The 13,976-nt window shown below is 39.7% G+C and overlaps 1 long non-coding RNA gene across 1 annotated transcript; it reads right to left on the reverse strand.

Moving 5' to 3' along the window:
• Positions 1 to 1,467: 1,467 nt before the first annotated feature.
• LOC129501019 (uncharacterized) lies at positions 1,468 to 7,967 on the reverse strand. Its single transcript, XR_008662630.1, has 5 exons — positions 7,543 to 7,967; positions 6,577 to 6,690; positions 4,589 to 4,702; positions 3,038 to 3,279; positions 1,468 to 1,573 (listed from the first exon to the last, which is right to left on the reverse strand). It is a non-coding gene; the product is annotated as an uncharacterized LOC129501019 (long non-coding RNA).
• Positions 7,968 to 13,976: the final 6,009 nt, after the last annotated feature.

The following is a 13,976-nucleotide window of genomic DNA, read 5'->3' on the forward strand; positions in this document are numbered from 1 at the left end:
TCTTTGAATGATGAAGGCCAGGACACAAGGTCAGTGGTACTGATCATATTTTTGCTGCCTGAGCAAGAATATTCATTTTAAGCAAATCTCAGGAAAGAATTAGTTCTAATTACAGGTGAGAAAAGTAGGCCTGTATTTTCTAAAGGCAAGAGAAATCAAGTTCTCTGTAAAATAACACATGATCTAATCATCTACTGCTTAATTTTTTTTCTCTTTGCCCCATTAATATTGCTGAAGGTATTTGGGGACCTCAAATTACTATAAATAAAGGCTTGCTGTCCCTGATGGCAGAAGAAAAGAACTTCTGGAACATGCTCTACTTTTCATTTCTAAAAATATGTTCACTTGGGCCATACCAAAGAAGCACGTGAAATCTTCCCAGTTAAAAATCTGATACACACTGGTGGTACATTCAGCATGAATGCACGCATGCACACACACACACGCACACACACACACACCAGATACCCTCTGAAGCTCAGTTTCTTTTATTTATCAAACAGCCATGATTCATATGTGCCTTCTGTATGCCTTCCTTAGGGCTAAAAGACATTTGCCTCCATCTGCCAACCAGATGAACCCAGAGAAAAAGTCACAAATATCATTTAAAAGGAGGATAACACGAGTATTTGTGCATAATAAATTTGCCAAGATCTTTTCCCTCTACCCTTATCCCAAACCTCATCATAAGCTGGTTTTATGTCTCAAATGCTACAGTTTCCCTTCTGATGACAGCTCAGACCCTCTCTCCCAGAGCTTCGTGCTCTCCAGCTTCATACCATACATGATTAAATGTAGAATGAATGGGAAGCCCCCAGTCCAGTGCTAAGCATAAAAACGTGCTCACTACACAATATGTAGTATTTTCTTTCTACCTTTTCAAATCCTTCTGAGCATTCACGTGATCATCCTCCATACCCCAGAATTCCTTCCACAGAGAGTCAAAGTTATTGCCCCAGGCAGGCCTTATCCCATGCTGAGAAATGTCCAGGAATTTCCCATTTTCAGAGGCTTCTGGCATTCCGAAAGATGAAGAAATGCCAAAAAAGACTTTTAAAAATAATAGCATATTTTAGACTTTTACATCTAACAAAAGAATGTTTTTAAAGACCACAATATCCTCTATGATGATATTTCCAAGGTTACCATAAGATTCGTAAAAAGATAATACAGCAAGTGTAGCTCGGGATGCAACAGGCATTTAAAATGCATGCTACAGGGATGCCTAGGTGGCTCAGTGGTTAAGCATCTGCCTTTGGCTCAGGTCATGATCACAAGGTCCTGGGATTGAGTCCCACATCAGGCTCCCCTCAGGGAGCCTATTTCTCCCTTTGTCTGTGTCTCTGCCTTGCTCTCCGTGTCTCTCATGAATAAATAAATAAAATCTAATAAAAGAAAGTAAAAAAAATGCATGCTACATGTCATTTTCCAAATCTGTTTATTGTGTTCTGTCCATGTGTACAGCCTCATTTGGAAGTGACATTTGAAATATAAATTTCAAGTCCTTTGAACTGTAAACTCTTCATTTAAAGTCCTTATTCCCATCTTCATTTTATTGCTTGTCTCCATACATCTATGAAAAGAAAAACATGAGCATAAAAAAGATGGGCTGCAATCCCCCTGAAAAGAGGTAGAAAAGAGGCTTATGGGAGCCAAATGAGGCCATGAGAGCAACTTACAGGTTGAATTGAGAAGAATTTCTCTCCCCAACCCCCTGGCAAACTCATGCACTGTCACCAAGGGGGTCTTGACCCACTCGAATAAGCAGAGTCCCACACCAGTTCCCAGGATGGTGAACTGGAATGAGAGCTCAGACGATCAGGCCATGAATTAACGGGCTATGACTAGAGAAATTTTCCAGACTTCTCTGGCAAAAGTAAGCTATTCCTCCTGCAGACCCACCTCAAGACTTTATAACTCTTATTTATTTTTTTTAATTTTATTTGTTTATTTGAGATAGAACGAGAGAGAGAGAGAGAGAGAGAGAGAGAGAGAGAGAGAGAGAAAGCACATGAGCAGAGGAAGAAGGGAGGGAGAAGTCAGCTCTCCACTGAGCAGAGCCTGACTCGGGGCTTGATCCCAGGAACCCAGTATCATGACTGGAGCCCAAGGCAGACACCCAACTGACCGAGCCACCCAGGTGCCCCAAGTTTATAACTTTTAAGCTGAAATTGTTTTTCTGAAGTAATTACAAGGCACCAGTGAACACTGAGTGGAGGTTACTATTTTAAGTGATGAACTCTTTTCCTTGGAAGAGAAATAACAGGATTTTTGAATTGCTTATAATGACAGATGCACACAGACCCACAGAATAATATTTATAACTGGAAACTACAGGTTAAAGTATCACACTAACTATGCATGAAGATACAATCTATCCATGCTCTTGTGAAATTGTAGGGTTCAAGACATGTGATTATTCTATGGGTTACTGAATTATAGAAAAAAAAATTATATACAAAGAGTCTGAGGAGAGGCAGCACGATGTAGTAAAACCCCATGGGCTTGTTTCCCCTCCTTCTCCTCTTCTCTTCCTTCCTTACTCTACAATCTGGATTCTGCCCCCACCACCACCTCACCCCTGCCCCCCAACTCCCCGGCCCTGACTTGCCTGAAACTACTTTTGTCAATGATGTAAACCCATTGCTGCTAAACTCAAAGACACTTTTTATCCTTGTCTTATTTGATCACCCTCCACAGCATTTGACTCTTTGGCAAATGCCTTTCTTTCTGGATACACTCAATCTTGACTTCCTTGACATCATTCCTCTTGGATGTCATCTATTACCTGATCCCCTCCTCCTTCTCCTTCCAAATACTTTTTTCTTTTTGATCCCCTCACTGTTGCCACTGAAGGTGCCATCATAGGTCCTCCCCCCACCCCGCCCCACTCCTTTCTCTACATACATTATTCCCCTGGTGATTTCATCCATTTCAATGACCTCAAATGTTTTCTCCTCGGTAAAGAACTTCCTCATCTATAACCCCAGGCCAAGTCTCTCTCCTGAACTTCAGGCGTATAGAGCTAACTACTTACAGGAGCACAACAAATCCCCTCAAAACAGTGGCTCAAATCTATCACAGTTGTTTTACTCATGATTCTGGAGATACTGGGCTCAGCTAAGCAGTTCTCACAACATCCAGGTCTCTCAGGTGGCTGTGGCCAGACAATGGCTGGGGCTGAGATCATCTCAAAGTCTTCTTCATTCACATGTCTGTCATCCAGGTATGTGATTACCCCTCTGGATGGCCAAACTTCTTACATGACAGTTGAAAGTTCTGAAAAAGAGCTCATGTTTAGACGTGATGTTCTCATGTTCAGAACTGACCTGACATTCACAGCCAGGCCATGTTATGCTCCTGTTGGACATAAATAATCTCATAGAATACTGACCTCAGACAAGGTTACTCTGAGATTGTGACAAGATAAAATAAAACAAGGCCACTTCACAATTTTGTGTAAGTGCAGGCAAAATGCCACTATGACACCTATAAAATATCCACCATAGAATTATCTCCTTTCTGACAACATCCGATCTGGACCAAATCTATGCTTTCTTAAACCTTCCCCCAATCACCCAACCAAACCCCAAATCCTATAATAGGTTCTCTGTAACACCTTCTGTCTGAAACACCCCACAGTTCCCATGATGTTCATTCTTCTTTGCTACAAGTAATAAATGAAACCTGTTTAACTATAAAGGTGTTCCTGATGAACTTGGATTGAAGATCACTGACAGGTCCCAGAACAAGCATCTCTGTAGAAATCAGCATGGCCTTTTCTAAACTAGCCATGTATATCACATAGCATTGTTTCTGCACATTCTGAGAAAAAGAGATGTGATGCCCAGAGAAACGGTATGCGCATGAACCTATGGCAATGAATACAAAGCAGATCTCCCATTAATGCCTGCAAAAGAGCGTACACTATGGAGAAGACTCTCAGTGCCCACATACACATGATGATCCATCTTATGACTCTTAGCTAGCCCCCCTCTTCAGACTTCCCAGTGCCTGAGCAAGAAGCCCATAAATGGTGTTCATAGTGCTGTAACTGAAGCTACCCACCACTGAATGTGCTTCCACTGCTAAATTCGTAACCTGTCAGCAGCACAGTTTGATGGCAAGACCTTGATAGAGCACCATTCTTCAAGAAAACTAGCCAATAGTATTATTAATTATATCAGAACCAACCATCTGAGATCAGATAGCAATACTTTGCATATGCATTTGCCTTATCTTCCTGCAGTGCTTCTATGAGCACCACCATCCAAAGGTGCCAAATACTACAGAACTTTTGATTCATCGGCATGGTATCTCTTAAAAATATAAATAAACTTCTCAAATCACTATGTTGTACATCTGAAATAATGTAACACTGTGTCAACTCAAATAAAAAAGAAAAAAAATAAAAATATTAAAATATTGCCTAAGTCCAACTTGCCATTTTATAGCAAAGGGAATGTAGCAATGTACTCATTATCATGAGAGTCACTAATTCTACCATCTACTTTATAGCCCAGAAGCTTCCAGAATGATGGAATAGTCTGTGAAAGGCTCAGTTAAGGCATTGGCTCAGGGACAATACCTTGTGGGGCTGGGCATTGTCTTCCAGGATGACACATGGCTTTCTCTCCAATAGCTAGAATGCATGGGTCCAGGATGCATATATCTCCTCTGGCCAGTGATGGTAGGAAACAGGCTATAATAGCAAGTGTGCGCCAAAAAAGACGGAAAGACCTTTCAAATCAGGATCTAAGTCACCTTACCAAGCAACCAACTGATAACGAAAACAGTATTAATCCATTATTGAATACATGCTCATTTATTTAATTAGTCCTATATTGTCAAGACTTTGCTTCTATATGATTCAAGGTCCAGTTGAGAGACAGAAACTATGAGAGTTATTCAAACAGGGCAAATTTAGTACCCCCAAAATTAAATACTAAAAGAAACCAAAGAGGACTCAAAGGGGTTCAGAATCACAAATTAAAATAGCAGCTACCTGTAGGCTGAGGAAGGGGGGCAATAAAGAACCAAGGATAGGGGGCACCTGCATGGCTCAGTGGTTGAGTGTCTGCCTTTGGCTCAGATGGTGATCCCGGGGTCCTGGGATAGAGTCCTTCATTGGGATCCCCACGGGGAGCCTGCTTCTCCCTCTGCCTCTCTCTGTGTGTGTCTCATGAATAAATAAATAAAATCTTAAAAAAAAAAAAAAAAAGAACAGAGGTTAGGAGAAGCCCTTCTGGCCCCACCTCACGGCTGAGAATCAGATATTCTCAGAGAGGCAGCAGCAGAAGGCACAGACTGGCCCTGGTCTGGAAAAGCAGTTCATCCTGGCTCATGAGCATGGTTGAGTGGGAGCTGGTCTGCCTTCTGCTCTGTGCAGGTGGGCCAGAGGTCCTCTTTAGAAGTGGCCCACAATTGTTGGTGGGTACTGAGGGATGAAAATGCTTCAAAGAGGCTGCTGATAGGGACAGATACCCTGAGGGTGCCCCGCAAGTGCCTCCTTAAGGCTGCTGGGCTCTCAAAGCCTCTGCAGAGACCTCGGAAGCCTCCAAGTGTCATCTTGCTACTTCCCTGCAGCGCCCTCTATTGATGAAACAATATCCAGCCCAGCCGAGGGCAAAAAAGATCAGCTTACAGGCTTAGTGACCCAGGGACAAAGCAAGGCGAAGAAGGGTGAATTTGGAGCTCAGAGACAATAGCTTCTTTATAACTCTGTACACATTTATGTTCACATGTTCATATCCATGTAGGATATGAATATATAAAGACTAAGCACAGTCTGGGCAGGGCTGGGAGACTGATATACTAGAACAAATGCTCAGACAGTGAGTGAGTTTGCTTAGCTCCCTGCCCCACTTGGTCGGCTCCTGTTCTCTTTGGAGCCGGCTCATTTCCTTTGGAGTCTTTTCACTAAGGTAATTTTGGTTAGTTGGTTGGTTTATTAAAACGACTATCAAAGCAGAGATAAAACTAAAATTCTAATAGGGGAAAACAAATGCTTTTTAAATGAAACATGAGAATATCCACAAGTCTTCTCTGATTCTTGGAACAAATGTGATAAAGAAAGCCAGAAAGTCATGTTTGCGATTTGGAATTGAAAACGAGAAATGTTCAAGGTGCCCCCCTCACTGATGTCAAGGTTCTCCCCTGATCCACAAACCTGCAGGGTTGCTGTGAGGATCAGTGATAACACATGTAAAGCACACAGGAGGAGTCAGTACACAGTAGCTTTATTTCCTGAGAGCATTGCTGTTCAAGTGCGAAAAATCCTATCGTACCTATTTTTCATCTTGCCAAAGTTGTTTTTTTTAAGGATGGAAAATGCTTCTCGGGCCTAAACTAAAAATGTGTTACAATAAAATGTTAAGCCTCGATGACTATTAGTTACAGATTTGATGGCATTTCTTCCCAGCTTCTTAACAAATATCATTTGTCTTCTTTAACTGTTTACACTGAAATAAAATCTCAATGCAGGAGCAGAAGTGGAGGGCAATCGAATATTACATGATCTTTGCATTTGTCTTTGTTTCCAATATACTTAATTTGCATTAGCATTTGAGCACTTACCCTGCCTGTGTTGTAATAAGCCATTTGCATTGTGTCTTCATCCTAAGACTCCTTGAAGCAAGAGCTCATTTTAATAAACTATCTCTAGCACTGTGCTTTGCATGTATTAAGTTCCTAAAAAAAAAAAAAAAATCAGGTGCTGCACGGGTACCTGGGTGGCTCAGTCAGTTAAGTGTCTGCCTTCAGCTCAGGTCATGATCTCTGGGTCCTGGGACTGTGCGCATGTCCCACATAGGGCTCCCTACTCAGCAGGGACTCTGCTTCTCCCTCTGCCTCCCCACCCCACCCTACTTGTGCTCTCTTTCTCAAATAAAAAATAAAATCTTTTTTTAAAATAAAAAAGTAAGCAAATAAAAGATCAGGTGTTGCAAACACAAATGTTTTCATGTGCCAGGCCTGTATCATAAATTAATGAAGCAGGAATAATATAAAATAGCAGAGATCCATGGGGGACATATGAAAGTGGGAAAGAGCATATCCACCTAAAGGCATTTATATAAAATGGAATAAAATAAAACATACTCTTGTGGGGGGGGGCAAACTACAAGCTACATTAGACTATAAGACAACCTGCTTATGACATCTATATAAATCTTGGGTGAACTGAATTAGAAACTGAAGTAGTGCTTAGAAAGAACCCAAAATGGATTACCAATGAAAATCAGGATTCAGGTCTGAGCCAGAAGTCTCACTGCTTCCAGCCCGGTCTCTACAACCCCTCCTTCTCCCTCCATCTCCCTCCCGTAGCCCTGACATGGGCACCTTCCCATCTCTCCTCATATCATTCTCCCCAGGGCATTGCATTTGATTTTCTTTTCTTATGGTAAAACTCATATAACATAAAACAAACCATTTTCACATTTTAAAGTGTAAAATCCAGTGGAAATTTGTGCGTTCACAGTGGTTTGCAACCATAACCACTATCTAGTTCCAGAACATTTTCATCACCCCAAAAAGAGAACCTACCCATTACTCAGTCCTGCCTCACACTCCTTGTCTTAGCCGCTGGCAATCACTAGTTGGCTTTTCGTGAGACCTTTATTTTTGTTTTCCTTTGCATCATCAGTTCAGCCAACGTGGAAAGAAAATCACACCAGACCTCAGATCTGATAAGGTGAGAAAACGGACACAGCGTTAGGTCAGAATAAAGCTTTCTGAATGCAGAGTTAGGGAAGCTTAATTAGATAAGTTCCCTATCGAGGTTTCTTTCCTGTTCTCCATTGGGTATTTCTCTTCTTTGCACCCTCAATTGTGGCCAATTATATTCTATTGCCCCACAAATATTTTTGGTTGATGTTTTGAGTCAGCTGAAAATGAGTTTAAAATGCCTGGTGTAAATACTCACACATTCTATCATGTGCCAAAGCACTTTTTCCTTGGCTGACTCAGGATTGTTGATTGAAAAAAAAAAAAAAAAGGATTGTTGATTGATGTTGTCAGTTTCCTTGGAAATCACTTGGAGACTTAAGAGAAAGATCCCCCTGCAAGGCTGAATTTCTCTAAAATGGTGAATTGCCAGCTAGTTACACCAGTGCATTGAAAATACCTCTTGAGGTGCAACGCAATCACTATAAATCTACACAGACCAGACCTTGAGATTCTTGGAGGTCGGTGTTGACTCACTTATTCATCAGGCCATGGAAAATTCACTTGTATCAAATCTGGCCATTTTTCTCTAGCTTTAGAAGATAAGCAAAAAGCTTTGTGCACGCAAATGTGAATACAGGTTGACTTCAAAGTAATGCAAATGTAATTTTGAAACTATAACCACATGTTCTACGTTGCATTTTTTTCTTTACTTGGTAAAGATGGTCTTGAGTAAGTCACCTCAATTTTGGGGAGTCTTTTTTACTTATCTTTAAAAAATTAAAAAAACTTTACCTAGATCAGTAGTTTCTTATTCAAGGTATCCTAATCTGAACACATGTGTTATCTGTACTCCAAAAAATAATACATCTTTCCATTTATAGGCTATCATTTTTTAATATTTGGATTTTTTAGTTTAATAAATATTTGTTACATTATATTTTTATATTTAAGAAATATAAAATTATTCATGCTAACTATAGAAAATTGGAAAATAAAGAGAAAAGAAAATCACTTATAATCCTGCTACACAGGCATAGTGATTATTCACATTTCAGCATATATTCATCCAATTTTCTATGCAAATTCATATGCATATTCATATGTATATTATTTTGGCCAAACTGAAATATACTATAAACATATTTTATAACTTGTATTTTTACTTAATAATGTATCTTAAACATTTTCCTAAATCATGAATTATTTTTCTACAACAAGGTTTAAATGACACTCTTAAATGTGAGTACATGTTGCTATTTTTGAATACTTAGATTGTTTCCAATATTTTATCATTTTTAACAACACTGCTATGAACATCTATGATGTGATTGCATTAATATTGTGAATTAAGAATTGTCATTTTTGGAACACCTGGCTTAGTTGATTGAGCCTCTGACTCTCGGTTTCAGTTCAAGTTGTGATCTCGTGGATCATGAGACTGAACCCTAAGAAGGGCTCCACAGTCAGTGGGGAGTCTGCTTGGAAGATTCTCTCCTTCTCCACCATCCCCCACTTGTTCTCTCTCTCTCTCTCTAAAATAAATAAATAAATCTTTTAAAAAAAAGAATTGTTATTTTTACTAATGTTCAAATTATTGCATCTCTGGATGATAGGTGCCCCCTTTTGATGGCTCCTAAATTCTTCTGATACAACTGTTAGAGTCTTTGATAACTTCCTCACTTGCTAGTAGGATCAATGTCCCAGGCACCTTTTATATGTAGTCTTCCCTGTACTGAGATCAGTCACTTTTCCAAAGATCCCTCACTCCTTTTACTGGAAATTGTATGTAGAGAGCCCATGCTGGGCACTAGAGGGAAAGCTCATTGTTACTGCTACTGGCGTGGCAAGTATTGTGAGGTCTTTTTAGGAAATTGAACTAGAAAAATAAAAATTTTTTTTAAAGATTTTATTTATTGGGGTGCCTGTGTGGCTCAGTCAGTTGAGTGTCTGTCTGCCTTCAGCTCAGGTCATGATCTCAGGGCCCTGGGATCAAGCCCCACACCAGACCCCCTGCTCCATGAGGAGCCTGCTTCTTCCTCTCCCTCTGCCTGCTGCTCCCCCTGCTTGTGCTCTTGCTTTCTTAAATAAATAAATAAATAAATAAATAAATAAATAAATAAATAAATAAATAAATTTTATTTGAGAGAGTGAGCAAGAAAGAGCAGAGCACAACCTGGTGGAGGGCCCGAGGGAAAGGGAAGAGCAGACTTCCGACTGAGCAGGAAGCTTCATGCCAGACTCAATCCCAGGACTCTGGGACCATGATCTGAGCAGAAGGCAGCTGCTTAACTCACTGAACCATCCAGGTGCCCCTCTTGTTCACATTTTAAATAAGAAAATGTACGACTAGTTCTTGAAAAAGAAAACACCTTCTATCTCTCTAATATTTTACTTAATCTCACATATAATAATAATGCTGCTTAAATCCATTATACAAACTGAGATACAAGCTACTTATGACTGTAGTTAGTATTTAATAAAATCAAACAACCTGACAAATTCAAAGCAAATGGGCCTACAATGCTAATGACGTTGAATCCAACAACACTAATTTAACTTGACAGATAATAATGGCTTCCATAAAGAACCATTCCCTTCATCGTGACCATTGTACTGATTTGGGAGGAAGGGGGGCAGGTTCTTTGGAATTTGGTTCACTCATCCTCCTTCACACTTCTTATGTTTTGAATTCTCACTGCTTAACTCTATTCAACTGACTGAAAACCACAGCAGACCAGCTTCATTCCCCCAGCATTTGGTGTCAATTACAAATTAAGTTGACCTTTGTTCCCATATGTTCTTATTCAACAATTGCAGATCTATTGCTTAGTACTAATATAGCCCCATTGTAGGTCAGTACTCAGTACTGACATAGGGTACTAAGTCAGCTCTAAGGTTCAGTCTGATGCTCCCAAACATTACAGATAAACCCTGGACAGTATATATAAATATATATGTGAGGTTGTGGAAGGGGAGGTGGGCAGGGGATTGGGGTAACTGGGTGACGGGCACTGAGGAAGACACTTGATAGGATGAGCAATGGGTGTTATACTACATATTGGCAAATCAAACCTCAATAAAAACAAAAAATAATAATAAATATATATGTGAATACACACATATATTATCATTTTAACTTTCTCCCATGTTTCACATCTGGTAAACGATAGAGCTGAGAGTCTTACTCAGATCTTTTTATTCCACTAAACTGCCCAGATTAAAATAGGCCAGTGGTTTTTCATGACTTGAGGAAATGAAGGCAAAAGTGGTTGTGATGTGCTAGAAGAGGCCTGGGATCTGAATCTAGATAATTGTAGTAGTCTACTACTACTATGAAGTGAATTCATAGCCTTATGAATTTGAACATGTCCCTGAACCTCTCTGGATTTCATCTTCCTCATCTGCAATAGGAATGGGTTAGATCATGGCCCTTTACAGTTCCAAAATTCTGTGTATTTTCTATACTGGCCAAACACCCCTTTAGTGAAGCGGTATGACTTACACGATATTCTCCTTTGTCTCTGTGGAGTTTCTAATTCCCTCTAAGCATCAACCCATGAGGTCAAAGAAGAAATGGGAAATTATTCCAAATTTGGGAAGTATCTATTCCAAATAATTTAATACTAAAAGGATGATCATTTGACTGAAGGATATGGTTAAAAAACATCTATTCCACCATCTTGGAATCACCATGCTAAAAGTAGAAAAGATACTTTAGACATGACTCAATACAATCCCTCATTCTACTGATGCAAATTTATGTGACTTCCCCAAGACCAAACAGCTTACTTGTATTACAGACAGATGATTTATTACCTGGGTTATTAATATCTAACTTACCATAATGCCCTCAAAATTATTTTCTTACATCCACCACCAAAAATATAGAAGAGGAAAGCAATATAAAAAAGTGGTTAAGTATAGGCTGTGAAACTAAATTGCCGGTGTACAAATTCCAACAGCAACACTTCCTGTGTGATGTTCAGACAATTATGTAATGCCTTCATACTTCAGTTTTCTCCATCTGTAAAATGAGGGTGACAATAACTGTACTTACCCACTCCCCAGTTAATCAGGAGAATTAAAATAATAATCCATGTAAACCGTTTAGTATATTGCCTGGCACATAGGAAATCACCAATTTTGAGATTAAATTGTGTATTTAATATATTGGCTCAATTTGATTGAATGTCTTTATTGCATTTCTTTTACTGGTATTCAGGGTCAGAATTAGTCTAAAATGATCTTACAAGGATTGTCAATCTACAAATTAGACTATAGTAGAAGTGTGCACTAAAACAAGAGCTCTAAAGTTAATTTTAAGAATAAAAAAGATATAGAGCTGCTTTCCACAGCAGTTCACCAAGGGCAGGATATTCCAAAACTTGCAAAAAATGACTCTGCAATCACCTATAAGTATAAGTAACATCGCATCCACTGGCCTCCAAATTTTTTGTACCCTGCTAAGCAGTTGATGATTGGATTTTTGCCAGTGTATGGATGTCACTTTAACATCACCATATTTAAGTGACAGTGATTAAATCCTGTAAAACACTGTGTATGAATTTCAAAGCCCTTTATGACTGTTTATCTCATCTTCATGGACCTTAAAACCTAATAGCTTTGGTTGCAATAAAAAAGGGATTTCCAATAGTTAAACATCTCTTCAAGGCCACTACCAGGCTGTTCAGCTGATCAAAATTATGATGTCACCCAGACACCAAACCCCATGTGTCCTTGTCTTCAACTTGTCCATTAATTGACAATGTAGGGGTGGGGGATGGGGGTGAAATATGTGTTCTCCTTCCATTAAAAAAGGACATTAATCAAAAGAACTACAGTTCAGGGAATACAAATGTTGCAACTTTGCTCTGGTTTAGTAGTTTTAGGGTAATATATAGGTTCATTGAAAACCCAGTACAAAAAGAATAGATATTCACAGTAGAATTATCCATTCCTCTCCTTCCCCTTCTGAAATGTTAAGGTGGCCAGTCTGAAACACAAGAGCCCCGAAAGATTATAACCAAAAGAACCAGCTCAGAGCCACATGCCCCTGACATACCTTCCCTAAATCATTCATTTGTCCAGCTGTCATTCTTCTTCCCTTTCCTGGTGAATACAATGTCTCACCTCTCCCAACTCCTGAGACCTTCATCAACGCCATCTCTCTACACTAGCCCACCTGCTGACATGCCCACAAAGACAACACACCCTCTTTCTCAGGCCCAGCTACTCACCGCCACCCGCACCACACACACACACACACACACACACACACACACACACCCCTACCACCCACACTTACACCATGTTCATAATTGTTTCCTTGCACCAAATGTAACCCTTTCACCAGGCAGTCTTTAATCTTAACTAGGAAGCCAAGGAAATCCAAGACACAGCTTCAGGATGCTAGACGGATACAATTTTGTTAAAAGAGGCATGAATACTTTCACTATCTATCCAAAAGATATTTAGGGGCCAAAAAAAAATAAAGTCAGTTAAGGTAGATTGGCATGTCTACTGATTTGAGGGATGAAAACATTAGTGACATTTCCTATTCATCACATTTCCTATAAATGCATTGTATCCCAGTTTTCTAAGTGCTGTAAAATAATGTTAAAATTGGAGCCAGAAAAAAAAAACAGAGAGAATTAATTCTGTGATTGTTTTCACTAAGTCACATTGACACGGTGAGCAAATGGACAATCTACTTAACCTCGTGAAGACCAAATTTCTCAACCTCAGCAGCACTGGTATTTCAGGCAGGATGATTATTGTGGGGAGCTGCCAGGTGCATTGCAGAATAGTTAGTGGTATCCCTGGCTTCTGCCCACTAGATGCCAGTATCCCCCTTCCTCCAGGGGTGATAACCAAAAACGTCCCCAGACACTGCCAAACATCCCCTAGGGGGCAAAGTCTTCCCAGATTGGGAACCACTCTCATAGCTTAAACAGAAGACAAGATCTGCTTGTCCCAGATCCGGGATCAATCAGTAAAACTATAGCCTATATAGGCCAAAAGAAAGACTCACTGCCAGGTCTTTGTAAATAAAGTTTTATCGAAACCCAGTCACACTCATTTATTTACTTAACACCTATGGCTACTTTCTCACTAAAACAGCAGAGTCTAGGAGTGGTGACATTGTGTGATACTGTATGACCTGTACAACCAAAAATATTTACTATCTGATTCTTTAGAAAAAAAAATGTTTGCCAACCTCTGTCCTAGTCTACTGGTTCCAAATATCTTTTTAGTGATGACAACTTTTTATAATGAAATCTTATATAAAACTTGTGTCAGACAGGCTCCAG

Source organism: Nyctereutes procyonoides, unplaced genomic scaffold (genome assembly GCF_905146905.1).
Source record: "Nyctereutes procyonoides isolate TBG_1078 unplaced genomic scaffold, NYPRO_anot_genome, whole genome shotgun sequence".
Classification (NCBI taxonomy): domain Eukaryota; kingdom Metazoa; phylum Chordata; class Mammalia; order Carnivora; family Canidae; genus Nyctereutes; species Nyctereutes procyonoides.